Source organism: Myodes glareolus, chromosome 19, assembly GCF_982192425.1.
Source record: "Myodes glareolus chromosome 19, mMyoGla1.1, whole genome shotgun sequence".
Taxonomy (NCBI): Eukaryota; Metazoa; Chordata; class Mammalia; order Rodentia; family Cricetidae; genus Myodes; species Myodes glareolus.
The window spans coordinates 49,277,491-49,304,135 of NC_142044.1; positions in this window are offsets into that span (position 1 = coordinate 49,277,491).

The window sequence follows — 26,645 nt, forward strand, 5'->3', positions numbered from 1 at the left end:
CTGGCCCTGATGGCATGTCTATCTGTGTCAACACCTATTTCATTTTTTAATGTTCTGTGACTCAAGCATGTGGTGTCTTCAGCAATCTCGTCTTCCTGTCAGGCTCTAAAGGGTAATTAAAAACAAATGACAATGGCTTGTAATGTTTAGGTCCCACAGTCAAGAGTATTGGGGCAACACAAATTGGATTCAATTTGTTTGAGAGAGAGAGAGAGAGAGAGAGAGAGAGAGAGAGAGAGAGAGAGAGAGAGCAAGAACATGAAGTTGGGTTCTTAGAGAAGTGAGGAATGGATCTGGGAAGAAGTTGGAGCAGAGGGAGTAAATATATCCAAAATATGAAGTTCCTGAAGTATGTATGAAGTTCTCAAAGAATTGATACAAACAAATACATAAATAAAATGAAACACATTTGAAATTTGCTCAAATACGAGCAAAACATGGAGCCAGATTGTCAGTTGTTAGCAGAGTAGGAGAGGCCTTTGTAAGGAACAAGTTACGAGAACAAATCAGATAAAATTTGTAAAGGATTAGCCTAAAAACATCTAAGCTTCTGAGTACTGAGAGAAAATAAAATTCAAATCCACTCATAGCGTAGATGCATCTTTGAATTAAATATCGCAGATGGAGATGGGGATGAAGTGATTTGAAGATGTGTACATGGCTGGTACAGGTGAGTCATAACTTAAAAGTCCCAACACAGGCATCGGATGTTAAGGTCAGTATCACAGCAAGACACCTAACACCCAAGACCTGACAGCCCTCTCTGCCTCAGGAGCAAACATGGTCTCCTCCGAGTTCCCCATCCACTTGTCTGTTGTGCTGAGGAGCCAGAGATCGCATGAGTTAGGCTCTATGTCCAGGTCTGACTCCCTAGCATGAAAGGCATCTCTCAGAAACACTGACTGCTGAGTAATGCTGACAATTCCCGGGGCGCAAAAATCCAGGATTTGTTACTACAGACAGAGATTAGAAAACAAAATATTGTGAAATTAAGTTTAAGCCTCAGAAGGTTTCAACACTACCAGAGCCATTCTGGAAATCTCATTCATTGTCATCAAACTCTATTTTCAACAGGATCTAGACAAGGGTTAATAGCAAGTAAAAACTCCAGTTGTCTTTGACTTGAACTAAATAGAATCTCCCAGACAGAGAGCCCCTGGGAGGTATTTGTGAAATATTTGAGTCTTCATGCTGGGCCTGTAGCTCCATGAAGTAGATAACGCAGTGAATGCTGCTTTATTTTGTGTGGATCTAACAGAGATTGGCGCCCATGTGTTTAAGTATGTGGCATAGGTGCCTAACTCTGGACTGGCTCATCCCTGGAGGCCTGAACATTTATCAAAGGTTGATGGCACAAGAGCCAAGCTATATTGAATCCATAGGATAAAGGGAAATGGCTCCCAATACTCACAGCCATCAGCACGCTCCTCTCTTTTATACAAACAATGCTCCCAACAAACATAGGATGGCAAGGGGAAGAATAGCCATTTCTTCATGTGCTATTCTGTTATGTAGGTCTCCATCTTGACCGCAGACTACAGATCTTCCCTTTACTTGACTGAGTGTAGCCCTTTGGTGAACCCTGTTTATGTGGACAATGAGTGTACATGGCTTCTGGGGTTGCAGGTGGCTCCCCAATTACAGTTAGAAGCTATGTGCTTGACCTGGTCATACTACACACATTCTGCCAATGTCTGGAGGGAACTGAAATCAGAGCCTTCATCATTCAGGCATCTAGATGAGAGCCTGGCTGTGTCTGACTTATTGATTGCAGCATTTTGAAATCTCGAGCTGAGCGTTGATCTTGATGGTAGCTGGGATCTGATCTCCTGATCAGGAGAATCCAGAGACAGTAAACTCAAGTCACTTAAGATGCTAAGTGTGTGTTAAACTTGCAAACAGTAACAGATAACCGATGCCAATATAGGGGCATCCAAGTATGGAGATACAGGGCATGCAAAACTGCCTGTCTCACTGAGTGACAGGGGTGGGGCTGGGCAGCAGAGGATTAGAACAGAGAATGCACAGGATCAGATGTGAAAAGACGCTTCAGGCCGGGCAGGTAGCTCGCATGGTAGAGAGCTTGCCTAATAGTTGCTGTCTTAGCTTTTATTCCCAGCATACATCAGGCATGGTGGCCTAAACCTATACTATAGTCTGAGCACTGAGACAAGAGAATGCCAAAGTTCACGATCATCCTTGCCTACAAACACATGTCTGTCCTACTTAGAGAGACACTGCAAGCCAGGCCAGATCATTTGGGTGGTGATCTCCCAGATGTGGTAAGAGAAGCAAGATGCAAGTTATTGGGGGAGATCCTGAGGTTCTGGATCACTTGTGACCCCAGAAGCCATCTGCATTTATTGTCTACACAACAGGTGTCACTATAGCAAAGCCAAGCAAAGAGAGTATCTGTAGTTTTCTGTCAAGATGAAGACCTAGGTAACAGGATATCACAGCAATGGTGAGTCAATATTTGGTGATGCAGTAGGCTTGGCATGGAGGAAGAAGGAGGCAATGAGTGGTCACCCTAGATTCTTGACTGATCTTCTGAAGGGGTGGTCATGTGTGCCTGTCACTGCTTTGGTAAATAGTTGTGTTTGGAGGAATTGAGGGCTCTCCATTGATCATCCCATTAGAGACAGCAGCTAAGTAGATCTACCGTCTTTTGAGTGTGGAGTCGGCTGTGTGGTGTGAGAAGGAGCTCCTATGTGGATGGACAGTTCAAAGCTTCAAGGTCAGTGAGGCCAGTTAAAGAGGGAGCCTCCATGTAGGGGTGAAGGATGACCCTGAGCTCTCCGGATGTCTTGGAAGAAGCTGAACTCTCATCAGCCACGAGGCAGGGTTAGAAGTGGAGACGTCCCATTTGCACTACACATGAGATACTTGGTCCTTGTCCTGTGTAGAAGGCAGGGTGTTGCTGGGTCCTAATGTCTTCCTCGGGGAGGGGGTGAGAAGGTGTGAAGTCAATGACATAGATGCAGGGAGTCCAGGGAAAGGATACATACAGCAGACTCATTTATTTAGCAATGAGGAAAACTTTATAAATCCTCCCAGCAGCCAGGCGGTCCAATCCGTTGACATCGTGTGGTTGCCCTTCATTGGCTAAGCACGATTAGGACCTCGGACAGCATCTGTTGCTAGGCCCTCAGGCAGTATCCCATGGTTGTCTCTCATTGGCTAGGCGTGATCAGAACCTCTGACAATGCCAGGCAGACTCCAGGTTGGCTCCTCTTGGTCTGGTAGGCCTTCGCTTCCTATAGCAGGGTGGTCTCCATAAACCACAGCAATTCTTGCAAACATCTCGCCTTGGGTACACACACCATGAGCCCCTCTCCATCTTGAGTCTGTTTCAGAGATTAGACAGTCCACGAGAATCCAGGGGCTTGCAGCGCTAGAGGTGAGGGATGCCTCTCTGCAGCAGGTGAAGGAAAGTCAAAGATGGCCCTCTCGAGAGCCAAGGGCTTTGCATACTCTTAAATGCAAGGAGACGTGTACCTTTAAATCCAGATCCTCAAATCCATCACAGGCTGTCAAAGCGCCTCTGTGTTCAAAGTCTGTTCCCATCAGATGATGCTGAAAATAGCCCTGTGCTGACCAGTTGCTGCTCTTATATAAGATTTAGTGCTGTCCTCAGCCCACACCTGTCAGGAATGTGATGTGACAGACTGCGTTGGAGCAGCTCAGGGTGATGGATTTCCAGCGAAATGAGAGGTGACTCTGTGAGCACACGGGGAGACACCCTGGCAGGCAAGCTTGGCTCTGCCTGAACATTGGTGGCACAGAGGAGGCTCCCACAGTTCCCCCTGGGCAGCTGCTGGGGTCTGTATGTGTTGCCGTGGCTTTGGTTGCCCTTGTAATGGGCCAGCAGCAAGGACTACAGGCTCAGGGACCTCCCACCTGCATCAGATCAAGCACCATAGCCATTTATTTTCCATCCTGGACAACATCACAATCACAGGATGGAACAGTTTCCCCCCACTTTGAGACATGGCCAGGACCATCTGGAGGCTCGCATGTTCCTCACCGACCAGCAGACTTCTCTCTCACACAAAGATGTTAGAAGCCAGACCTGGACACCTGCCAATCCTTGTGAATATTCCTGGTCCCTTTCAAGGTCTCCGTCTCTGTTCACCCTCATCTGGGAGTCCCCCCAGCCTAGTTATCAACCCTCCTACAGGTGAAGACAGGCGGCCAGGGCCATTTCCAGGCCGCATGGCAGAATCTAAGGTCAACCACCGAGCCAGTCCCGGGTGTTCGGCACACTAATTCAGCACCTCTCCCCACTGTCTCTCTTATCCCTCATTGCTGCAGGCATGTATTGCAGGCAATGCAGACACAGCCATGCCTCTTGTCTCTGGGGGATACCGTCTGCGCTGGTTATAAAGATACATATGTATATTTTAGTACATTTTAATTTAAAATATAATCAAACCACTTCCCCCTTTCCTTTCCTCTCTCCAGCACCTCCCATTCTCAAATTGATAGTTTATTTTTCTTTGAATAACGTGTATTCAATTCTTTGTATATACGTATGCACGCATATCCAAAGAAAAATACGTGTACAAATACATAAATGCCAGCTTGTCCTCACCAGAATCCCTTTAAAGAAACTTCAGTGGGAGAATGCCAAGATGGAGTTAGCCTATCGGCATGCTTATGGGAGGTTTCTCTTGACTGCTAATCGACGCAGCCCTACTTCCTAATTGTGGGCCCTGGGCAGTGTAAGAGAAGAGCAGAGAGGGATGCTTGAGTACTAAGCCACCAGCAAGCAAGAATGCTCGCAGCCACGGATATGGCACGGCCACCTGCTTGAGTTCCCACCTTGTCCCCTTGGAGGGATGAACTGCAGCTTGGAATTTTAAGCCCAATAAACCCTTTCCTTCACGAGTTGCTTTTGGTCAGGGTCGTTTGTCACAGCAACAGAAAGAAACCCAGGACATGGTCTGTGACCCACAGAGAATGCCCGACACCTCAGGTAGAGCCAGGTCCTGGTAATCCGAAACAGACAGACTAACGACAAACTTCACGGATTAGGCACCGTATGGGATTAGCCATAACCAAGAGCCAACTGAGCAGAGTTGTCTTCCAGGGCCATCTCCTGCTCCAGTCTTCCCCTCCTCCGTTGAATGTAAATTCCCCCCACTTACTCTGCATGCAACGCTTGCAGTTTTTAAGCATGCTTGTGAAACAGCGCAGGCTGCTCTGTCTTTCTTCCCAATCCTATGGTAGAAGATTCTATCTTATCTAGACCTAAGTGGTATTAACTGTGGCTTTTAACCCTTGTTTGCTCTTAAATCTTCATGCTTCACTCTGAATGGCTTCCCATCTCGGCCGTCGCGAACAACAAAGAACATAATTGGTTTGTGCATCCTGGATGAGCGGCAGTTCTTGTCCTGAGTTATGAGGCAGATGGCAAGGACCTTTATCCCACGACCCAGAAAAGGGCAGAATTTTTAATGTGTGAATTATTCATTTTGGGGAATTTTTCTTTTGTATTTCCTAAGCAGCCACAAGTGACTGCAGGTGACTCAAACCACAGAAAACAACTGTGTGAAGGAGGGGGTATCTGACACCTCTGCACTGAGAAGAACCAATATCTCTGGGCTGGTTCTCAACGCTCCTCCCTCCGCTAAAGAGCAGCCCCGCCCCAGCCCCGCCCCAGCCCCGCCCACCTCTCAGGCTGCAGAGCTAACCGTGAGCTTTTCCTCTTCTTATTCCTGGCCACATTCCAGCCCTATCTCCCCATGTGGTTCCCTGACTGGACCCTTCGCTGGGACCTAATTTCTTCCTGAGTGACCCCGTGAACAGCTGACATCTCTGAGTCTTCATTTTCTAACCACTAGAGGCTGTGGTTTCAGGACTGTACGGTGTGGTATAGGGTGCCACAGCAGGAGCCAGCTGAGTCACGTCTGAGTGCGCTCAACCCTGCTGTAGGACTTGGGGAACCTTCCAGGAGCTTTGTCAGCACTCAGGATTGCCGGTAGACAGAGGTGGACACCTCCCTTGGCTTGCTCCTGTCATAGGCTTCCCCCTTGCAGGCCTGGCCTTTCCGTCTCACCCTCCATGACATGTTACTGACTTATTTATTATGAGCGCTGGCGTTGGTTCATCTTGATTGTCAACTAGAAAGGGATGTAGAATCACCATGGAAACAAATCTCTGGGCATGCCTGTGAGACATTATCTAAATCGGGTTAAATGTACCACCCCGTGGCACTGGGTTCGGACTGAATGAAAAGGAGGAAGTAAGCTGAACACCTGCATCCAACTCTGTTTGCTGGCCACAGACTCAATGTGAGCAGCCTGCCTCAAGCCCCTGCTGCCGGGCAGCCCCCCCACCCACCCATGACGGGCTGTGCTCTGAACTTGTGAGGCTCAGTAAACCTTTGTTTTCTTAAGTTGCCTTGAAAGCTACTTTGTCCTAGAAGCAGCTAAAACAAACAAACAAACAGAAACCAAAACACAGAAAAGTCCAATACAGGAAATTTATACTGAGCTGTGGGCCATGGGTCAACCCTTCAGTAAACCTGAGGGTGATTCTTAGGTCTTCAGAACTGGTCTGTTGGAGGGATGTGGACAAATTTGGAAATCTGGACTAGAAACGTCCTTGAATCCTATAAGTAGAGGTTAATGGAAGGCAAAAATGAAGAGAGAAACGTGGGCAGCAGAGACCTGGCTCATGAAGCTTCTATAACTCATGGCCACTATAGAGAACGGACTAGAAAAATGCAGGCTTTATTCTGGACACAGATCTGGCTGCATTCTGCCCATGCCCTGAGAATGAAATTCAAATTTCAATTAAATTCAAGTTCAAGCTTGAATTTTAAAAGTAATTTACTAAGACGTTTGGGCCAGGGGAATTTCAAGATAAGAGAGCATTCAGACCAGCGTGTGGTGGCTACTCACTGCTCTACCCAAGGTGACAGAGGGCAACGGCAGGACGGAAGGATACAGGAAAGGCAGTTTGATGAGAGAAAGAATTCAGGCGAGTTTAAAGTTGTAGCCAACATGTTGTCTAAAGTCAAAACCAAGATGTGAGCTGCAAGGAAGAATTAAGTTGGCTCCAAGTTCAAGGGTTTATCATGGCTGGAGAGCCTGGTGCCAGATATTGAGGCAGCTGGTTGCAGTGTGTCCACAGGAAGTCATAGAGTTGAATAGTGGTTCTTGGATGACATTCTTTTTCTTTATTTAGTTAAATTCTAGGATTAAGAACCATGGGATGGTGCTACCAGGGCAGACGTTGCTCCACAATTAACCTAATCAAGGTAATCTCTTGCAGCATGTTCAGAGCCTTATCACCATGTTGGGTCTAGAGCCTGTAAAGTGCCCAGCGGTGTCAGTGTTAGCCCTCACAGTGGTCATCTCTCCCTGACCATATTCCTGCGTCACTTCTTTTCTTCACAATACCCATCATTTTCATGTCCCCGTGTGTGAGTGTGTAACTGTGCCTATGTGTGTGCCTGTGTTTATATGCGTCTTTGTGTGTTGTTTGCGTGTCTGTATGCATTTCAGTGTGTGTGCATGTGTGTGTATCTAGGTGTGTGTCTGTCTAGATAAATGTCTCTTTCTGGGTACATATGTCTTTGTGTATGTGTTTTCATGCAAGACAGTGTGTGAATGTACATGTGTCTCTCTGTCTGTCTGTATCTGTGTAAGTATGCCTAGATATCTGTCTCTCTGTGTGTACATGTGTCTCAGTGTGTGTTTCTGTATCTATGACTGGATGTCTCTCTCTGTGTGTGCATGTGTTTCTTCTCTCTATGTGTGTGAATATGTCTGTGTGAGGGCATGTATGTGCATGTGTCTCGGTGTGTATATGTTTGTGCAAGTCTGGATATAAGTCTCTATGTGTGTACGTAGTCTGTGTGCATGTGTATCTTAGTGTGTGTATGTTTGTATGCTCTTGGGGAAGAAACCATGAATTTGAACATACTTGACAAGTGGTCTTATCAATGAGCTCTACATAAAGCCCATCTTCTTTAACTCGTCTGAAAATTCAGATAAACAGTTTGTGAGGGAACATGTATGTTATATGTGTCATGTATGCACAACACACACACGAACATGCATATCATATATAACACATATATGTCCCTCACTATACATGTACACACACAAAAGCAGGGAACATTTTTCTCAGAGCCCATCAGAAACCCATTGCTATGTTCATCTCTCTACCTGCATCCATTTGGAAGGTGCACACCTCTTCTCTCCACCGTGTTCACTCCCTGCATGCTTCAGTGTGACATCCCACACCTCTTTGCACTGTGACTTCCCATAGCTCCTCACTCCACTGAGACACCCAACTTCTCTTCCCTCTACTTTGCAAGCCAAGCCTCACCTATCCAGGATGACATCTAGTCCTCCTCCCTCTGCTGTGTAATCTCACCCCTCCTTCCTCTACAGTGACACCCACTCTCCTCTCTCTACACACTGCTACCCACTCCTCCTCTTTCTATGGTGACACTCTCTCTTGTCTCCCTTGTTCCACTCCAAGATCAAGATACCACAAGCAACTCAACCTTCACCATGTACCCTAGACTTCTCCACCATAAGTGCAGAGATACCCAGGCCCTTTCCTGTCTCAATGTTTCTTCCTTTCATCCAATCAGTGTCCTGCCTCCTCTTTCCTGTGTCTTTCTCTTTTTTCCTGGATGTAGAGAAGATCTGGGCACATCAGGACCCCTAGTCACATGTCCACATTTAGCTATTGTGTGTAGCCTGGATCACAACAAGTGTTCCTTCACAGCGAGTTTCTCAGGCTGAGAGTCACCCAAGGAAGGCAGACATCAGCTTGAAGCTTTGAGGAAGCAAGTGCAGTTGGCTACAATGGGAAGAATAGGCCTTAAAGTGAGGTCTCCATCTCAAGATTGAGGCCACACACCACCCTGGTCCCTGTACATGTCTTCCCAACCTAGGCTGCCTAGTCCTGGCCCCTGGGGATTGTTTTACATTTGCCACTTCCCTGTGTCAACACGAAAGTTCTAATAAGGCAAGGGCCTTTTATCCCTCTCTGATTTTTATTAAATTCATCTCTTGTGATTTATTGATTTTCTTAAAAGAAAAGTAAATCCATTTCTCATTTTTGTCTCAGCTTATTACCAGACACTTGGGCCTGGGACACAAGGAGCAGAATTCTGTTAAAAGTGTTCAAAAAGCATTTCCCAAATCCCAATCAATAGAAACACATGGACACACTGTTTAATGTTACAAAAAACAAATGTAAAAGTTACATCAAAATCCAGCTGCTTGACTGGTCAGGAAGAGCAGCTCTGATGGGCTCTGGAACATGCTGTAGCTCAGGGCCTTTGAGCTGGAGAAGGCTGGGGAGTGAGGTGAAAGCCCAGAGGCAGCCCTCCCTGAGGAAGGGGTCAGTGGGCTGCAGCCAGAAAAGCAGAAAAATGAACAGCAAGCATTAGAGGATCCTGGAAAGCTAACAGCAGACAGATGAGGAAGAGTTTAAAAGCCTATGGGCTCCAGATTAACGAAGGGTGGGCCATTGCTACACCAGGCCCTGCTTTCCGAGGTCCAGAATCCTCAGACCAGATCTTCCTATGTCCTACTTCCTAAAGGCCCAGCATTTCCAGGATTGACCTCTGGAAACCCAACTTCTCCTAGACCTTCCCTGGTTCCATTTCTCCAGGACTGACCTTAGTGTCCCAGGGTCCCAAGTTGGCCCTTGCCCCAGGAGTGTTCCATAGGAAAGACTCTTGTTCTGGTTCAGGCACCATCTCAGAAGGAAAGTCTCAGTCCCAGGACCTTCCTAGTTTTTTCCTATGGGCAGCAGCCCTATGAGACCCAAGCAACAAATAATGCAGCTCAAGCCAGCAGAGGACCCTTGAAAGGTTGTGTGTAAACTTGGGCTTGCATATTCCTGGACATACAAGCAGACTAATACACGGGGATGCCATCTTCTGCACTCATTCACAGGCATGTGTGTTCAACTTTGATGTCATGACAAGACACTGTCCTCTACAAAGTTCATAGCTGAGAGCCATTCAATCCAATTATAAAATAATTGCAAAAAGATTCTGATCAAATTTTAAATAGGTTTATTTATTTATTTATTTATTTTAGTGGGCCTCTTTCATGGCTATTCTGGGATGTATGGGTTCTGTGGCCTGCACCTTGGATTGCCCTGGTGGGACATCCCAAATGCTTAAAGACTGAACTAAGACCACAAGGCAGATCTTTCATTGGATATTGGAGGATGAACAGGGAAGATCTGAACAAAAATGTAGGATCTTGGAAACTAAACTGACCAGTCTAGAGAAGTAACAAGGGGCCTGAATGCAGCTCCCTGCACAGATAGCATCTTGTCCTTCCTTTTCTGAGATCTTCATATCAGAAGGTGCAGTGTCCAGGATGGCAATCTAGGTCCATTTCTGTCCTTGGAAACAATGGACAGGCACCGGTACTGGAACAGACCGCTGTTGGGATTATCTGACAAACTTTAAATAGTTGTTAGCAAACACATCACAAACACTCTCAATGACAACAGAAATTAGAAACTGGAGCCTCAAATTCGGAGGAGGGGGGGGAGGGTTCTGCACAAAATAAAAAGCACACAGACAGGCTCCGTAGCAGAAGGGAAGATAACTCAGCGAAAGGAGTGCCAGGACATTCCAGATGGAAGGACCCAAGTCACACGGCAAAACTGCTGGGAGAGTGCCCGGGATTTGCGGTATCAGACACCGGTTGAGAGAAAGAACGTGAATCTTAAGACAAAAATAGTTCAGGAACTGTTTGCTGAAAACTCCCGGGTTTGGAAAAACACGAAAACTAACACCATCAAGAAACTCAACAAGTCCCTGTGAAAGGGAACACAAAGAAACCTCAGCCCAGACACACAGAGAAACTGCAAAACAGGAGGAGCGCGCGGGACTTGGTGGGAGGGGGAGCGCTTTGAGATTCTCAGTCGATGTCCTGCGGTAGTCCCTACAGGGATACAACACAGGCAGCTTCTCCACTTGAAGCAGCTGCAATGGGATGGAGGTGGTGCTGCGCTTTTAAAAGTGCGGGGAGGAGAGACTTGCTTCCTCGGAAATACATAGCCACAGGAAATCCCTTTTGGAATGAAGATGAAATGAAACATTCTCGGCTGGAGGAAGCCTTGGCGTGTTCACCACAGCACCCGACAGAAGCAGGAGAGGAGGGGTTGTTTGAGCTCACAGTTTTAGGGTGTGGTCCATCTTGGTGGGGCCCGCATGGCGGTGGGAGTCCCTCTCAGCGGCATCAGCGGGAACCTGGGCGCCGCGCTTGCTTATGCATGGCCCTGGAAACAGAGAAGGAGATGGTGATACTCCATAAACTTTTCCTTTCTCATTTTATGAAGTCTGGGAACCCACCTCCGTGTCTGTGGAATGGTGCCACCCACATCCCCAGTCTCCCTCCACATCTAATCCTTTCTGGGATGCTGTCCTTGAGAAAACCAACAGCTGCCTTACTAATGCCCCGGGCATTTCTGAATCCAGTCCAATTGACAATCAAAATTGAGCATCACGCCTGAGAATTCAGGGTCTGCAGGAAAGCGCCAAAAGATTCTCAAGGGGAGAGTTTGAACTGGGGAAAATGACAGAGGAAGGAAGCCTGGGGGCATTACAAGAAACAGAGAGAAAGGATGGCTGGAGGAGACATGGGGCACCACGAGGTTTAAGAACCGTTTGCATTTTACAGTCTTCAAAATATGCTTGATGCTGAAAGTAAAGATGATGTGCCCTTGCCTGATGACACTTCCACGTAGGCGGCAGAATATGGAAGACAATGATCACACAGGAGCAGGCGGGGACCCTGGAGGAGGTCAGTTTCCTGTGCTGAGCTTGACCCGATGGCATCTCGTTTCTAAGGCGACTAGGGAGCTAGGTGCACTGTATGTGTCTTCTCGTTCTCAAAATTAATCTGTGCAAAGCAATGTCCCCCGGATCGCTGACTGCAGAATACTAAAGATATTCCAATAACCCCAAAGGAGGAAGGAGATGGAAAAATGAAAAACAGAACAAAGAGGAAAAAAGAAAAGAAAAGAAATGTTAGGATCAAGTCTAAATGTATTAATCAGAGCAAATACAGGTCTCTACACATTATAAAACAACAACAGCAAAAAAAAGACAAAACAAAACAAAATGAAACAACAACAAAAACACTGTTAAGGAGTGGATGTAAATATTACTCATAATGTCCAGAGGGAACTCACTTCAAATATAGTGTCTTGGGCAAATGAACACAGAGAGAAAGGGCACAGGGTCAGGGTAAGTGGGTGGGGGGCTGCCATTCTGAGTACTGATCACAAAAATTGGGCTTGTGGTACAAATACCAGACACGTAAGCTTCAACAGGATAAAGAAGAATGTGGAAGAATGCTAAGAGAATAAATATAAATCCACCAATGAGACACAGCGATGGCAGCAGCATCTGCTCTCCTGAGAGAGCATCCGAATCAAGGGAGCAGAAGCTGCAGAGACCAGGAGGAAGGCATCCTCAGCCCCAGAGGGAGAAGCCACACTTCTGTTAGGAGGACCCTGAGTTGGCCCAGCATGGGCAAGTGGTGACATGCACTCACTGTGGAACTCTGCTGTGATCCCTGTTTTCAGGATGCTCCGCTGGAGGAAAGCAAACACACACTTTCCGATGTGCAGAGGGCACCCAGCCAGACCACCTCTTAGGTCTTACCCAGTCCTCTTTGCTGTTGTAATGGAATTAAGCAAGAAATCAACAATAGAATGATAAACAGACCCCTGGAAACTCATCAACATCGCCGGGGTGATAATTGGTCCAAGAGGCAGTCTTAAGGGAATTTAGAAATAATTTTAACTAAGTTAACAATGAGCATAGAGTGCCTCAAAATTTGTGAGCTGTAGCTAATGCAAAGCCTGCAAGGAAATCTAAATCATCTAATGGCTTTGTTGGAAAAGACAAATGCTTTCAAACAAATATTCTTAACTTCACCTGAAAAACTGTGGGCGAAGAATTAAATAAACAAAGGGGGAGTTTGGAAAGACGACAGGGAAAGAGCAGAGGTCAGCAGGGCAAAAAGCAGAAATAGGAAGTATCCAGACACCAGAGCTGAGCCCTGTGAAGGCCAGTCCAATTAGTGCAGGGCCGGCAAGGGCAGATGGGAAAGAAGCCATTATCATTCTCAGAAACAAGGGTTTGTTTTCTGGTTAAATAAAAGAACAAGCTAAAAAGAGAATCCCACATGTGTAAGTAAAGTGTACACCTCATGGGAAATGTACTGAGGTCTTGAAAATCAGATTGCCTAAAACTCACCCAGGATGAAATAGAACTTCAGCAGTCTTGTTTCCATTCAGGACATGGACTATGTAGTTAGGAGTCTCCCCCTCCAAGAAACCAATTTACAAGCTGAAGGAACATTCGTCCTAGGATTTAAAACACCATTAGCTAAGTAGGACATATTGAAAAAGGGAAAACAATTATTCTTTCATTTTATAAAGTGAACATTACACAAATACTTATCTAGGATGAGGTGAAGAAACAGGAGCAAGAACAGGGGAAGTGGAATAGGAAGGGGAGGATACGGAGAAGAGGAAAGAGAGGGAGTAGAAAGAGAAGAGAGGGAGACAGAGACAGAGACAAAGAAAGAGAGAGAGAAAAGAAAAAAGAAAAGAAACAAAGCAAGATGAAATGTCAGCATTGCCCATGTCTGCAAATCTACTCAACAAACTACTGGATCTGGTGACAAACTAGCAACTAATATATTGTCATCCAATGGGGTTTGTTATAAGAATTCAAAACTGGACCAATATTAGAAATATATTAGAAATTTAATAAATAATAATAACTCTGAGAAATAATGTCATTTAATCACTGGGAAAGATTCAAATCTATTTACAAGAAAAAAGAGCAAAGCAAACTTAGAAGGGAAGTAGAACCCCTTTGTCTCTTGAAGGGCATTTTTCCAACTTACAGCTACTGTCTTACTGACAGTGGCATAGTTACTTCTCCCTAAGATTGAGAAAAGAATAAAATGTTCTCATTCATCAGCCTTATCTGACATTATAAGCTTGAATAAAACAGCACAAGATGTTGTTATTGCTTTTGGTTGCACACTAGAACCAAATGGTAAGATTCAAGTGCTGATGGCACCACACACTTTGCTTGTAGGACACAGAGAAATCTAGAACTTACTGGGGAGCTTCTTCCTTTATGGCTAATTTTCATTGTGCTGCAAGTTGCTAGGTGGGCTGCAGAGGGAGAACAAGCCTTAGTACTCTTACCCATAGCTGGACCCTGAATGTTCTAATATCAACCTGCCAGGTAATAGTGGCATGTGCCCATTGATGCAATAGTGGCATGAATGATGCGGGGTAACCACATCATAGAAAGGCATTCATGTTTGGTACAGTAGACTCCATCCAAAGCTCTTGTATGGGGAATCCATAGGCCCTGGGGGGCAGGGTACCTAATATTGTTTTGCTGAATGGATATGTTGTCAAATCCTCATTCTAAATAGGTGTTTATACCCATAGAGTAGTATTACCTTTAACCTTGGACAAAGGACTTTTGTTTGGAGGGCAACAGTTATTGCAGAGACTGTAGTTCTTTTAAATGCTGAGAATAAGTGACTGCTGAATGCTCAACCCTATACACCAAGTGTACATCACTTACTCCCAGTCTCAGAGGGAGGACATGGCAGAAGACGGGGCTGAGGAAATACGAGTGCTAGGTGATAGGGAGGACTGCCATGGGATGCTGCCTTCTAGGTGTGACATGGCCTCTGCAATCATGAACTCATGTTATCAGCATAAAAGTGAACCCCTCAACATTCCAGTGTGGATAGGGGAGGGTCTCAGTAGGCCTCACCCTTTCCCAAGGACCACGATGGCTTCCAGAGTCAGGGAGGTCATTTTCTCCAGTGGTATGCCTTCTCATTAGCTCCCTGAGCTCCAGTGAAAAATGCTCCTCCCATGCCCATGTAAGCCACCCTAATTAAACTCAGTGGGTTACAAAACCAAAGATGAAATTATAACAGTAGAGGAGAATTTGTTGGGAAGAATAGGAAGTTCAGCAGGTGTAGAAGGTGGGGGTGAAAAGTGATGGGGGGTGAACGTGATCAAAGTACATTCTATGCCTATGTGGAATTGTATAAGAAGAGAACTGAAGGATTTTTTTTGTAAGACGAGATAATTTAAAAATGTATATGAGATGCCAAGAAAATGAGATCAAAGCTTTATGGAGAGACAATAAGACCAGGAATTGCACTGCTAGACTGTGAGTCTGACTCTCAGATACCGTCATCAAGGCAGTGTGGAAGTGACAGCGGGACAGAATAGACGGGTGGTGGATACAGACTCCCAAAACGGATCTGAACAGAGCAAACAAGGACATCCTGTAGTTTACTTAGGAGACAAGGCATGGAGCTGCAGCACAGTGGCAGAGTTCTGGACTCTCATCCAGGCCTTAGGTTCAGCCCCCAGGACCACAAAATAAAGAAAAAGCTAACTCCATCATAAGGACAAAAAAAAAAGCCTCTTTTCAGGACAGACCAGCTGAGAGCCTGTATCTCCATGCTACCTTGAGTGTTCCTTCCCACGGTCTCCTTCTGGGTGGAGTTAGCCCCTTGTAGAAGCTTTTGTCTTGCTCTACAGCTGTTGTCTGCGACTGCTCTCCTCTGCCTGGCAAGTTGCACAGCCTTGGTAAGACCTCAGGGACTCTTAACTGCCCGTACTGGAGGCCCTTCAGCATTCTCCGTACCTCACAACTTTATTCACGGGCATATCTCTGCCCAGGAGGTGCCGATCCCCTTCCACAGGTAAATGCTGGCGAGTCTGCGGCAGCTGCCCACACATGGAGCAAAGCAGCCCTTGCAGACAGACTCCCATCCTCTCTTCAATGATCCACAGACAGCCAAGACACTATTAGACAGTCTCCTACAGACACCATGGTCTCTGAAAATGCCAACCCAGAGTACGGCTGATGCTGGTTGCTCAATGTGTGGGTTCTCAGCCCCCAGTGGCAGGACCAGGACCTGTGTCTTGGAAGGATCACGTGTCTTGGAATCTGGGCACATGGCAGGACTTCATGTGTGACACACACAGTTATGTCAGTATCATCAATGGCCCCCCAGTTCCAGGAGAGTCGTGAGGAGGATAGCCTTTAAGGGGTCCAGAGGTGCCATGAGTCATAGTGTGAAGCATAACTGTCCCTCTGTGCCTTAGCCTACCTGAGGGTCACTGGTCCCTCCTACTCCCTGAACTCACAGGGGATGCGATGCAATTCACTGAACCCTGTTGACCAAAGAGACACCAAGTGTCCCTAGAAGGGCCCCATCAGTGCTAAGAAGTGGCCTCAATAGAGGAAAGAATTTGTCCTCTAGGGTACCTTGATCCTTCCAAGACACAGGTCCTGGTCCTGCTACTGGGGGCTGAGAACCCACACATTGAGCAACCAGCATCAACATCTGAATTAATTGCTCTGTGCTTTTTTTCTGTCTGGATGTGGCTAGGCAGAGGAGTGATGGCTCCGGGGTTCTCTGACAGTTTCCAGACCCTAAACCTGCTTGGACCAGGAGCAGTGTGTAGCCCATTGAACGCTAAGTTTCTGGACCACAAAGCAGAGGCATTGTGGCTTCTAAAGATCAGGGTTGGGTAAATACGATTAGGAGATGGAGAAAAACACTGCATAAAATTTCTGGTGGGGGCCTTAAAAGATGTCTTAAAGACTGGGCTCGTCTTGTCCACTTGTTGTACGCCAACACTGCACGTGGAAATCCAGCAACAGTGGAGGAGCAAATGAAGCGAATGCATCACGACAGGTTGGCTTGTGCTGAGGAGAGATTGGGAGGTCACAGGTCTCAACTGCCTCTTCCTAGCTGAGCCATTCTCTGCAGTTTGACCAAGCAGACATTCGCAGACATGGAGAGACCACCTGTCCCATCTGCAGAACCGTCACACGCTCCCAGTGACCTGCCGGAGAATCCTGAGCAAGCACAGGCAGAGGGCAGCAGGCAGCCATACTGCCTAGGCAAGGCCTCCCTGTACCCAAAGCCTTGTGGCTTGAACAAAAGCTGAGTTTCCTCCTGGCAGAGTAACTAGAATTCTGTAAGCAGAAGGGAGGATGAAGAGAGGATGCTGTCCGCCCACGGATGGGCTTCAAGAGCCCCTGCCGATGGGGAGTGATAAGGAGCTTAGCTCAGACACTGCTGTTTGATCAAGTTGCCATCTGCGGGATTTGCCAACCATGAGTGGGGCTGGGGATATCTCCCTGCTACAGCCTGGCTAGGGTTATGCAGACACACTTTATCTGATCCTGGGGGAAATCACTTTCTAAGTAAGCCAGCCGTGATGGTTTCAGAAGACGGCCACTTCCCCATAGGGGGAAGGTCAGTGTGCACCCTCCCCCCACACCTCTGAAAATAGGTGATTGTGAGTAGCATGCTGCATGTTAAACACCCTCTTCCAGGTCTCAGGGAATGCCCACAGAATTGCACGGAGACTCAGACACTGCATGCAAAGGCAAGTTCTTCCTGGAGATGAGATGGATTCCATTCAACACCACAGTGTCTGAACGGTTTCCCTGCCTTGATGCTCAACCCCTTGATGCCCTGAAAATGCCAGGTGCTTTGCCATGGTGGCGGCATCATTCAGTTTTCTGTGCCCTATGCCACTGTACCAGAGACTCGTGCTGGGGACTTACTCTTCACTCAACAAATACTCAATCTCCAGAATTAGCCGTTCCTGGAGGAATGAGATTCACCAGGACCCTGCTTGCAGGTCACACCTCTTAGGATTTACAATGGCCACCTCGGCTGTGGACTTTGATGCAAGATATCAAAGGTAACACAGCTGAGGGCTGTGGGCCCATATTTTATATAAGATAATTTACAGGCAGGCTCACTGGCCACTAGGCAGATGCAACCCTATCAAACAGGTAAGACAGCCGCCTGACAAAGGCCAGGATGTAGTCCTCCTTTCTCCTTTGTTAAAAATGTAGATTGCCTGGGAAGAGGTGTTTGCTAAAGCCAGTGACTAAGTTGCAGGTGTTTCCCTAGCTCAGCCTCCGAAAAGAAAATATTAATGAGCTTCCACCTTGGGTTACCAGGGGGATAAAAGGTGTTTTGTAGAATAAATGTGGGTAGATCTTCAGGATGGAGAAGCCTGAGATGCCCTTCCGTTATGACTGTGTGAACTGTGTCTGGTTATTTCTCGCACCTCCGTACTGGTCCACATAAGGAAAGATAGTTTCAATGTTGGGGCCTATGGTCCCTGACAGAGGGCCAAGTTTCTCAACATGGGATCCAAAATGACATGGAGCTGGAAGTCCCTCGGCCTTTGGTCTAGGCAGTGAGGGGTGTCTGGTTTTCCTCTCTGGGTGCCTCCCTGTCAACAGCTCCACCGGCTGCTAGTTGCCGCCTGCTGGTCTAAGCAGTCTGCAAATGGTAGCTAGAGGGCTTCCTCTGCCACTCACTGGCTACCAGGTTCAGGGTACGTGATCACAGTTTCTCAGTGGGCAGACAGGTGGGTGGACAGATACACACTATTCCGTCTTAGGCACTCATGCTTGTATGACTTCTCTTGAGCAGAAGTGAACAAATCTCCATCCTTCCAAGGTGGGATGCTAATGACAGATCCAAGAAACAGTTCAACCATTTCTAACCCGGTGAACCAGTGGGTTTACCGGGGCTGTTTATAGGTGTGTGGGTGAAAGGCTATTTACAGGAGCATGGGCAACTTAAAGATGTTCTGGGTGATGGTGACAACTCATGAGAGCTGCATTCTGGCTCCCCTATGTAACTTACAGGTGCCACGGAAGACTGCAGATTCTTGCTCATGCTTAACTCTGCTTAAACAACCTTGGGGGAAGGGCCCTTTACTTTTTAGCTTCCTGAATGTTAAGGGAGTGACTCGATTTTGAGGATGTGGCCTCACAACCTGACTTGTACCGGGTAAAACCTGCATCACTGTTCCCTTTGGGAATTAGTGAGGGCAAGCCAGGCTCTCCAGTTCCTCTGCTCAAGGGACCTTGACAATGACCCAAGCTCTGTGTGCTCACCCTGATGATGTCTGGTCTGCCGCCAGGGTTGCGCACAGAAGGATGATGAGGCACTGTGACTCTGTCCTTATACTCTTAGGTCATCAAACTGATAGGGTCCACCCACATAATAAGAGTTTGCAGTGAACCCTGATGCTGTTAGGGACAGTCTGTGTTTCAGAACTGGAATTTTTCTATCCCGTTAATGGGCAGCTGAAGCAACTGTGCCTGCCCAAACTACATTCAGTCTCCAGAGGATCAATATGGCAGCCAGTAAGACATCTGCTCCAAAGTGTCACGTGACTTTGGGTGATAGCATTTTGTTCTCCTGCAGAGGTTGAGATCATACTTCTGTCTCTGCTGCTGTATATCAGCCTAGGAGCAGGGGCTCATATCTTGCATCAGGCCTAGAAGCAGCCCACCTGTCAGCTGTCCACTCTTCCCAGTGTACACCAAGGCTGCATGTGGTGCATGGCATCCTGATAAGCGCCATATCCCTTGTAATCTCATGCCCTCGGGTGTCTGAACAGGATGTGGGCTCGTAATGCTCACACTGTAACTCCTCCAGTGGGCTGGGCACTGGGAATAGGATACGAGCAGTGTTCACTCTGGTGGAAAGATGTCTAAATTCCATGTAAATAAAACAAGGAGGGACCTCGTGACAGGTACGTGTGGTGTCTGCTTACAGCAGGCGAAACTAGTTGCTGAATGGGAAGCAAGCAGGTGAATGAGCCATACTAAGGGTTTGGACTAATTCAATACGGCGGTGGGGGAGGGGAAGGCAGCATCTTAGATCTCTGTGCGGGTGGAGCAGTTCAGTCATACCGTTCAATAACTGCATCTAGCATCAATTGCTTTCTTGAGACGTGCCAAATGCCTTTCCATGCTTTTCGCATGAACTGAACCATTCAATCTTACAAGAAATCTAACAGGTTTATCAGTTACCATTTCACACATTAAAAATGACACTGGCGAGACCAGGGTCACGTGGACAGTTGAGATCAACCCATGCATTTCATCCAAGTCAGCTGGAAGCCAGATTCTGGGCAAAGCAGCCTCAGAGCTGTACATGGCCTCTCTTCCTAGGGCCAGAGAGTGAACACGGACAGACAGGGAAACCTCTGTGAGGTAGCTCTGGTGATGGAGGGCTTGAGCGAAAGTGACAAATACTGGGAAGGCAGAGATGACAGTGAATGTAGATATCCAGAGGATGTTGGCTTCAGGTGGGAGGAAGGATGTTCAGGGACAAGTGTCGGGAGAGAAGCAGGGATGCTCAGAGGAGAGAAAGTGTCTGAGATGTGTGGAGGAAGCCATTCCATTCGCACGGAGCTTGAGGATGCTTACCCACCTAGAGATATTGAAAAGGGAGAGAAGGTGGGCCCAGAGATGACAGCCTTACATCCAAGCTGAAGGGCTCCAGCTTGATCCAAGCTGTTGTGATCCTACTCGGGGCTGGATGGAACGAATGAAGAAATATGGCTAAGAAAGGAAACCAGCCTGAGAACTCAGTGTAAGGCAATGGGGGTACAAAGTCCTGGTTGTACTGGTCCCTCACATGTATGAAGAGAAAAGAGCACACTATGTATAGGGATACAAGAGAGCTGGGAGAGCAGGGCTGACTGCCAGGTTGTGTGAGATGTCTGTGACCAGAGATCCTGGAAGAGCCAAGTCATTCTTCATGATCCCCAAGGGTTAGGATCCCAAGAAAGCCCTTGTTTCATTACTAGAGCAAGGGCCACAGGGTGGCTTTATCTTCCCATAGGGTTCTAGAATCAGACGGATCAAGTGTAGCTGAGATCTACTGGGGTCTCCACACTGCACAGGTCACAGACGGGTACTGTCCCGTAAGCCTCAAAGTGATTGAGGGACATGGCACCAGGCCATAATAACCCCAATTTCCCTTTTGCACTTCCTTCTGCGTGGTATCGTGGTGTCTCTTAGAAGTCTCTGCCATCATTGCTTGTGCAGCTCTGGAATCCAACAGCCACTGAACTTCCAGACCTCAGTATCTTCCTAATGGAGTATCTACCTAGCTTCTACTTGCCCTGCAAAATTAGATGTCTCTTCTGACAATGACTTTCTCTATATGGGAGAGGCAGACAGGTGCTAGTCTCCTGCAGAAACCTCTGCGAGGCCTGGTATTCATTTGTGAAGAAAGCTGTCACATGGCTGCCGGGTGACTTAAGCAATGGAAGTGTGCCATATTATAGCCTGGATACTGAAAGTTCAAGGTCCATGGGGCTGATTCTACCTGAGACCTCTCTGTCTTATCCCTGTATTCTTGCATGGCCTTCCTTGGGTATGTGTCTGTTCTGTCAATCTCTGTCTCTCTAACTGTCTCTCCCTATGATGTGTTTGTATATGCATGGAGTATTTGTATATATATGCATATGTGTAAATGTAGGTATATGTGTATTGCTGCATACACGTGGGGGTCAGATTAATAAGCTTGGATATTGGTCCTTGTCCTGGATGGTTTTTTTTGTCCACTTGACACAAGCTAGAGACATCTGGGAAGAGGCAAGCTCAGTTGAGACAATGCTCCCACTGGATTGAACGGTGGCATATCTGTGGGGTATTTTCTTGATTAATGATTGATGTAAGATGGCCCATCTCACTGTGGGTGGAACCACCCCTGGGATATATATGCTCCACCCTGGTGCATATAAGAAAGTAGGCTGAGCAAGCCAAAGAGGGTAAGCCAGTAAACAACATTCCTACATGGCCCCTGTTTCAGTTCCTGCCTCCAGTTTCCTGCCCCGAGCTCCTGCCCTTACTTCACTTCATGACGGACTGGAAACTGTGAGGTTAAATGAGCCTTTTCCTTCTCATGTTGCTTCTGGTCATTGTCACGTTGCTTTCCACGGCAATGGACACCTAACCAAGGCAGTCTTTGTCTTCTGCCTTGTTTGTGACAGAGTCTCCTTGTTGGTTTCCTGCTGTGTATGCCAGACTTGCTGATGTGGGGATTCTCCCATTTTTACCTCCCATCTATGTACGTACAGGAGTGGTGGCGTTGTAGACACCCTTACTATGCATCCAGCTTTACAAGGGTTCTGGGGAGCTGAACACAGGTCTTCATGCTTATATGGCAGGCACTTTCACCCATCAAGCCTCTCCCCACCCTAGTATGTGTTCTAGCCTCACCTCACCAGCCTTGCTATCTAGGGTCTATCCACATCCCCTCATTATTGCAATCCCTTCTAGAGTGAACATGTGCCCAAATGCAGTGGTATGATGAGATTCTGAGGATGGAGTTCCAGCGTATGGAAGGTAGAAGTGAGCTTACTGACCTCTTTTTGGCATGGGATGATGGGCTGCCTCTTTAGTCCCATCAGCTTCCCTCCTGACTTTTCCATCAGGATTTGAAGGCTATAAGCAGCCTTGGTACAGTGCTTGCAGGCTACTTCTGATCCTCCATGCTCTTTAGCAAAACCCACTGAACACTCAAGCGTTTGCTTAAGACGTATTTGCAGTCGTGACGCCCTCGGGGACCCCATTCGGAGGGCATTTCCATCTATGTGTCTTGAGTCCTTGGCGGGTAGTGATGAAGGAGTGTGGAGGGGAGAAGCAAGGGCTGGGGTGGGAGCCAGAAAGCTGAGCCCTACCTCTGAGAGGGCACTGGCCCAGGCCTTCAATCTTTAATTTGCGTTATTAGCTGGGTTCGCTAGACAAGCCAGATACATATGTTCCTTCACGCAAGGGGGCGATTCTGCTTCTGGTCCCACGGGAGGAAACACATCCCAGGGCTGCGGCAGACAGTATGTTTTGTGAGAGTCTTTAATGCTTTTTCGTATTAAACTTTTATAGTGTTTTGAAAAATTCAGGAAGGAACTTCAAACCCCATGCATTCTGTGGCCGTGACTTGTGGGGGAGGCAGCACAGAGTGAGCAGTGGTGGCTGGGAGGCGGGTTTGGGAGGAAAGGCCTGGATTCAGATTCTACCCTATCTCTGGCAGGCTGCTCACTCCCTCAGCTGATAATTCCACACTCTTACGGTGCGGGGAGAGGGGGACTTTCATGAAGGTGGCTGCTGAAGCTCTGTTGACTGTGTTCTGGAGGTCTCTAGGCTGGAAATGTAACCCTCAATTCAGAGGTGTTGGAGACAAGGGGTCTCACTGAAGAGGAAAGGGCTGGAGGGCTCCACAGGTGTGCATTCGGGTCCTTGTCAGAAGGATAGGAAGCATTCAGTACCTTCTTTATAGATGCCCCTTGTATACATGTGCATCCTCTCCTTGCCCTCAAAGCACTATTAATAAAAACTCAGGGTCAGAAATTGGTGCTTAATCTGAAGGTCTGAAAAGCAAAACAGCCAGCCACTGGCTCTTACCTTGACCTCAGTCTGAAATGACAAAACTGCTTCCAGGAATCTCAGAATGAAACTGTGCCTGAGAGCTGTCTTCCCGCATCTTATATTCCTCTCTAGGGCTGGGATTAAAGGCAGGCACCACCCGATTTCTGTGGTAACTAAAGGTGTGTGTTACCATAATCTGGTCTGCAAAGTTAACCAGTGGGATTGTTTTACTCTCAGATCTTCAGACAGTCTCTATTTATTGGAATACTACTGAAATGCCACTACATTGCCTCCCCCACTCCTGCCAGGGATGAGGCTAAATGGTCAGATGGAATCACCTGAGCCTGGATCCATCTTCCAGCCCCTAGAACTATCAGCACGAAGCCTCTGGACCAAAATACCCAGCCTTAGGTATTCTATGAAGCTGCCCCAAATGCACAGAGAGAGTGTTCAACAAACCAGAATGGGCCCTGGGATTCAGCAGCGTGGCCCAAGCCCCCTATCTATAGATGAGTGAGCCTCTGAGTGAAAATGTCTGCCCAAATAGAACTGCTTAACAAGGTGAGTTTACAAACACGTGTGTTTGCCAAGGTTTGGGTTAGTTAGGGTAAAAGCCAGACAGTGTGTCCTCTGGGAGCTAGTTGGGTGATGTAACTACTAACAGAACTGTCAGACAGAGGCAGGGAAAGGAAGGAATGAAGGATGAGGAGCCTGGGACTTTAAGACCAGCCATGTGTCTATCAGCCTGAGACCTAGGCTTAGCTCTGTGCAATCTCTCTGCAGGAGTTCTGGGGTAGGTAAGTCAGGGGATGAGCAGGGGTGGCAGAGGCAGCCCAGGCTGGGCCATCTCAGCACAGGCTGGATACTTCCTTGTGGCCCTTGGTACCACACCAATGCTGGGGAAGCCTGGGTGTGGCAGTGTCTAGTCCCAAACTTTCTCCAAAATGAAGCTGTGCAACCCTAAGTTCTGGTGGATGGAATGTCAGTAGAGTTATCGCTACCACAACAGGAAGTAGATGACAGGCTGAAGAGAAAGACACCATGAGGTAGCTGCAGAGACAGATGAGAATGAAGGGAACAGAGGGATGGAGGGAGCATACTCTTGGTCTCTCTGTTCTCTCTTGTCTTCGTCTTTGGGTATTAGGAGAGTTCTTGAAAGGGAATTTACTGTGAAGGCTTACAGGGCACTTTAGTCCAACAATAGCCTTCTGCATACTGGAGAGGTCAAAGACCTGGTAACTGCTCAGGATATGAGGCTGGGTACCTTGGTAGTCCCAGTCAGGTTCTCTGGGCCTGAAAGCATCCCCAAGAGTCTCTAGTCATTAGTCAATATTAAAAATTCAAAGAACCTGGGTTCTGATAGCAACAGTGGATGCTGGCACCAGGTTGGAGCACCCAGCAGTGGGAAGGGCTGCCAGGAGGCAGAGTCAATGTCCCCGTGGATCTTTGCACATCTGGCGTGCCCGATGCAAAGTGCTGCCCACTGGGGAAAGATTATCTTCCCTCAGTTTGTCCTTCCTGGAAAGCCCCTCACAAACCCATCTAGATCTTAGTTGATTCCAGATCCAATGAAGTTGACAACCAGGTTTAATCGCCACAGCCCATCTCTGTCTCCTGTTTCTCTCCTCTCATGCCGTCCTCCCACAAAACCTTAGGAACTTGCTAGATTGGAATTCTAGTCAGATGACATTCCCAGATCATACCCTGAGAAATATAGAGAGGGGCAAGGCATTGCTAGAGTTCTGGGAGCCTGGAGCTGTTGAGACTCCTCTCATGATTGAGTCACAGGGCAGTTGTAGCAAACCCGAGCGATCCTTTCTCCCCTGGAGGTGTGGGCTGTGAATATAGACAAAAGACAGAGTGTGGGGTCAGAGGGAAGGCTGCTTACACCAGAGAAAAGCTGGTTTTCCTCAACTGATGGGGTCCTGACATTTGTTATGGTGCTCGGGCTGTCCCCTAGTCTAAGTGACTTCATATTGTGAACCAGCGGCTTCAGGCTGTGCCTTACCCTGGTAACTCCACTCTAAAAGCAGCGTTTGGCTCCACGGTGAGGAAAACACAGAAGAGGGATGTCCACGGGAGACATCAGTGGCCATTTAGTGCCAACCGCGAGGGACACACTAAACTGTAATGTTCCTGTAAGTTGAAAGCTGTCACTTAGAAACTTATGAAAGTAGGTTGGGAACATACGAACATATAGGTCGATTAGAACCATGTCAGAAAAACCAGCTGAGAACTCGCAGAACCCAATAGACTGAAAAAGGGTCAACTCTCTCACCTGGATGCCACCAGGCAGTAGACACCCAACACTCCATTGACAATAGCACCAGGAGGACCAACCTACCACAAGGTGTGTGGGGCTATTATAAAAGCTTGTGACAGTCAAGACGCCATCCATGAAGAGACACTGGGACTACTTGATAAAGGGCATCCAATAACACCAACATAGCTCGTGGTCATAACGCGTGGCCATTCAGTACATTCGGATGTTGTGGAAAGACACAGACCTGTCGGCCCACATTTCTGACAGCGTGCCCATGATGCTTTGGTTAAAAAGATTGTAGGGGAGTACACAGCAGGTTTAAAAAAACAACAGCAATGAAAGTGCTTGGGTGTATTCTGGGTCATCCCCGGAACACCAGTCATCAAGAAATTCAATCAAAACCTGCTTACTAACTTCACAAGAAGAGGTTTCTAGAATGAGCCAGTTCGAATTACCGGCAAGTTCATAACATCAACCCACATCCCAAAGAAAACAGCCCGAAGCTTCTCAAAGCGTTCTGATTCTATCATTTGAAGCCCAGAACAAAAATTCAAGTAGAAGGAAATAAAGTGATTTTCGTGCATGAGAAACCACAGGAAATCAATTTACTGTCGATGGGTTTTTTTGTGAAAGACAGTTCAAAAATATCCCTAAACAAAATAATCATAAATAAAATCAAGAGTGCCACAAATGGCGTGAAATCGTGTGAAAAAAAGAAGGCAGACCCTGGCGTTCATCTCAAATTAGCGATAGTGACAAGGTTGTGACAGAAACAAGACACTAAAACTGAAAGGGAAGACCCTTGCACGGCAAAGGGACAGGGTAGTGGAAAGGGATGGGAGGGGCACATTCAACGTGTCCCTTCCACAGCTGAGGTTAAACTATTTCTATGTCTTATAGAAAATGTTCCTTGCGATCTGTGTGGCTGAATGATTCTGAGCAATTCTTGGTCAACTTGGTTCTCGGCTGAAGGAGAAGTTAAATCTTTAGCCTCTCTGCACTGTTAGAAAGCCAGCTCCAGGTAGGATGTGAATCATTTCAACTATTTACATCGGAGAAAGACACAAGAAAGTGCCTTCACAGGGTTGGATGGGCCAAATTTCA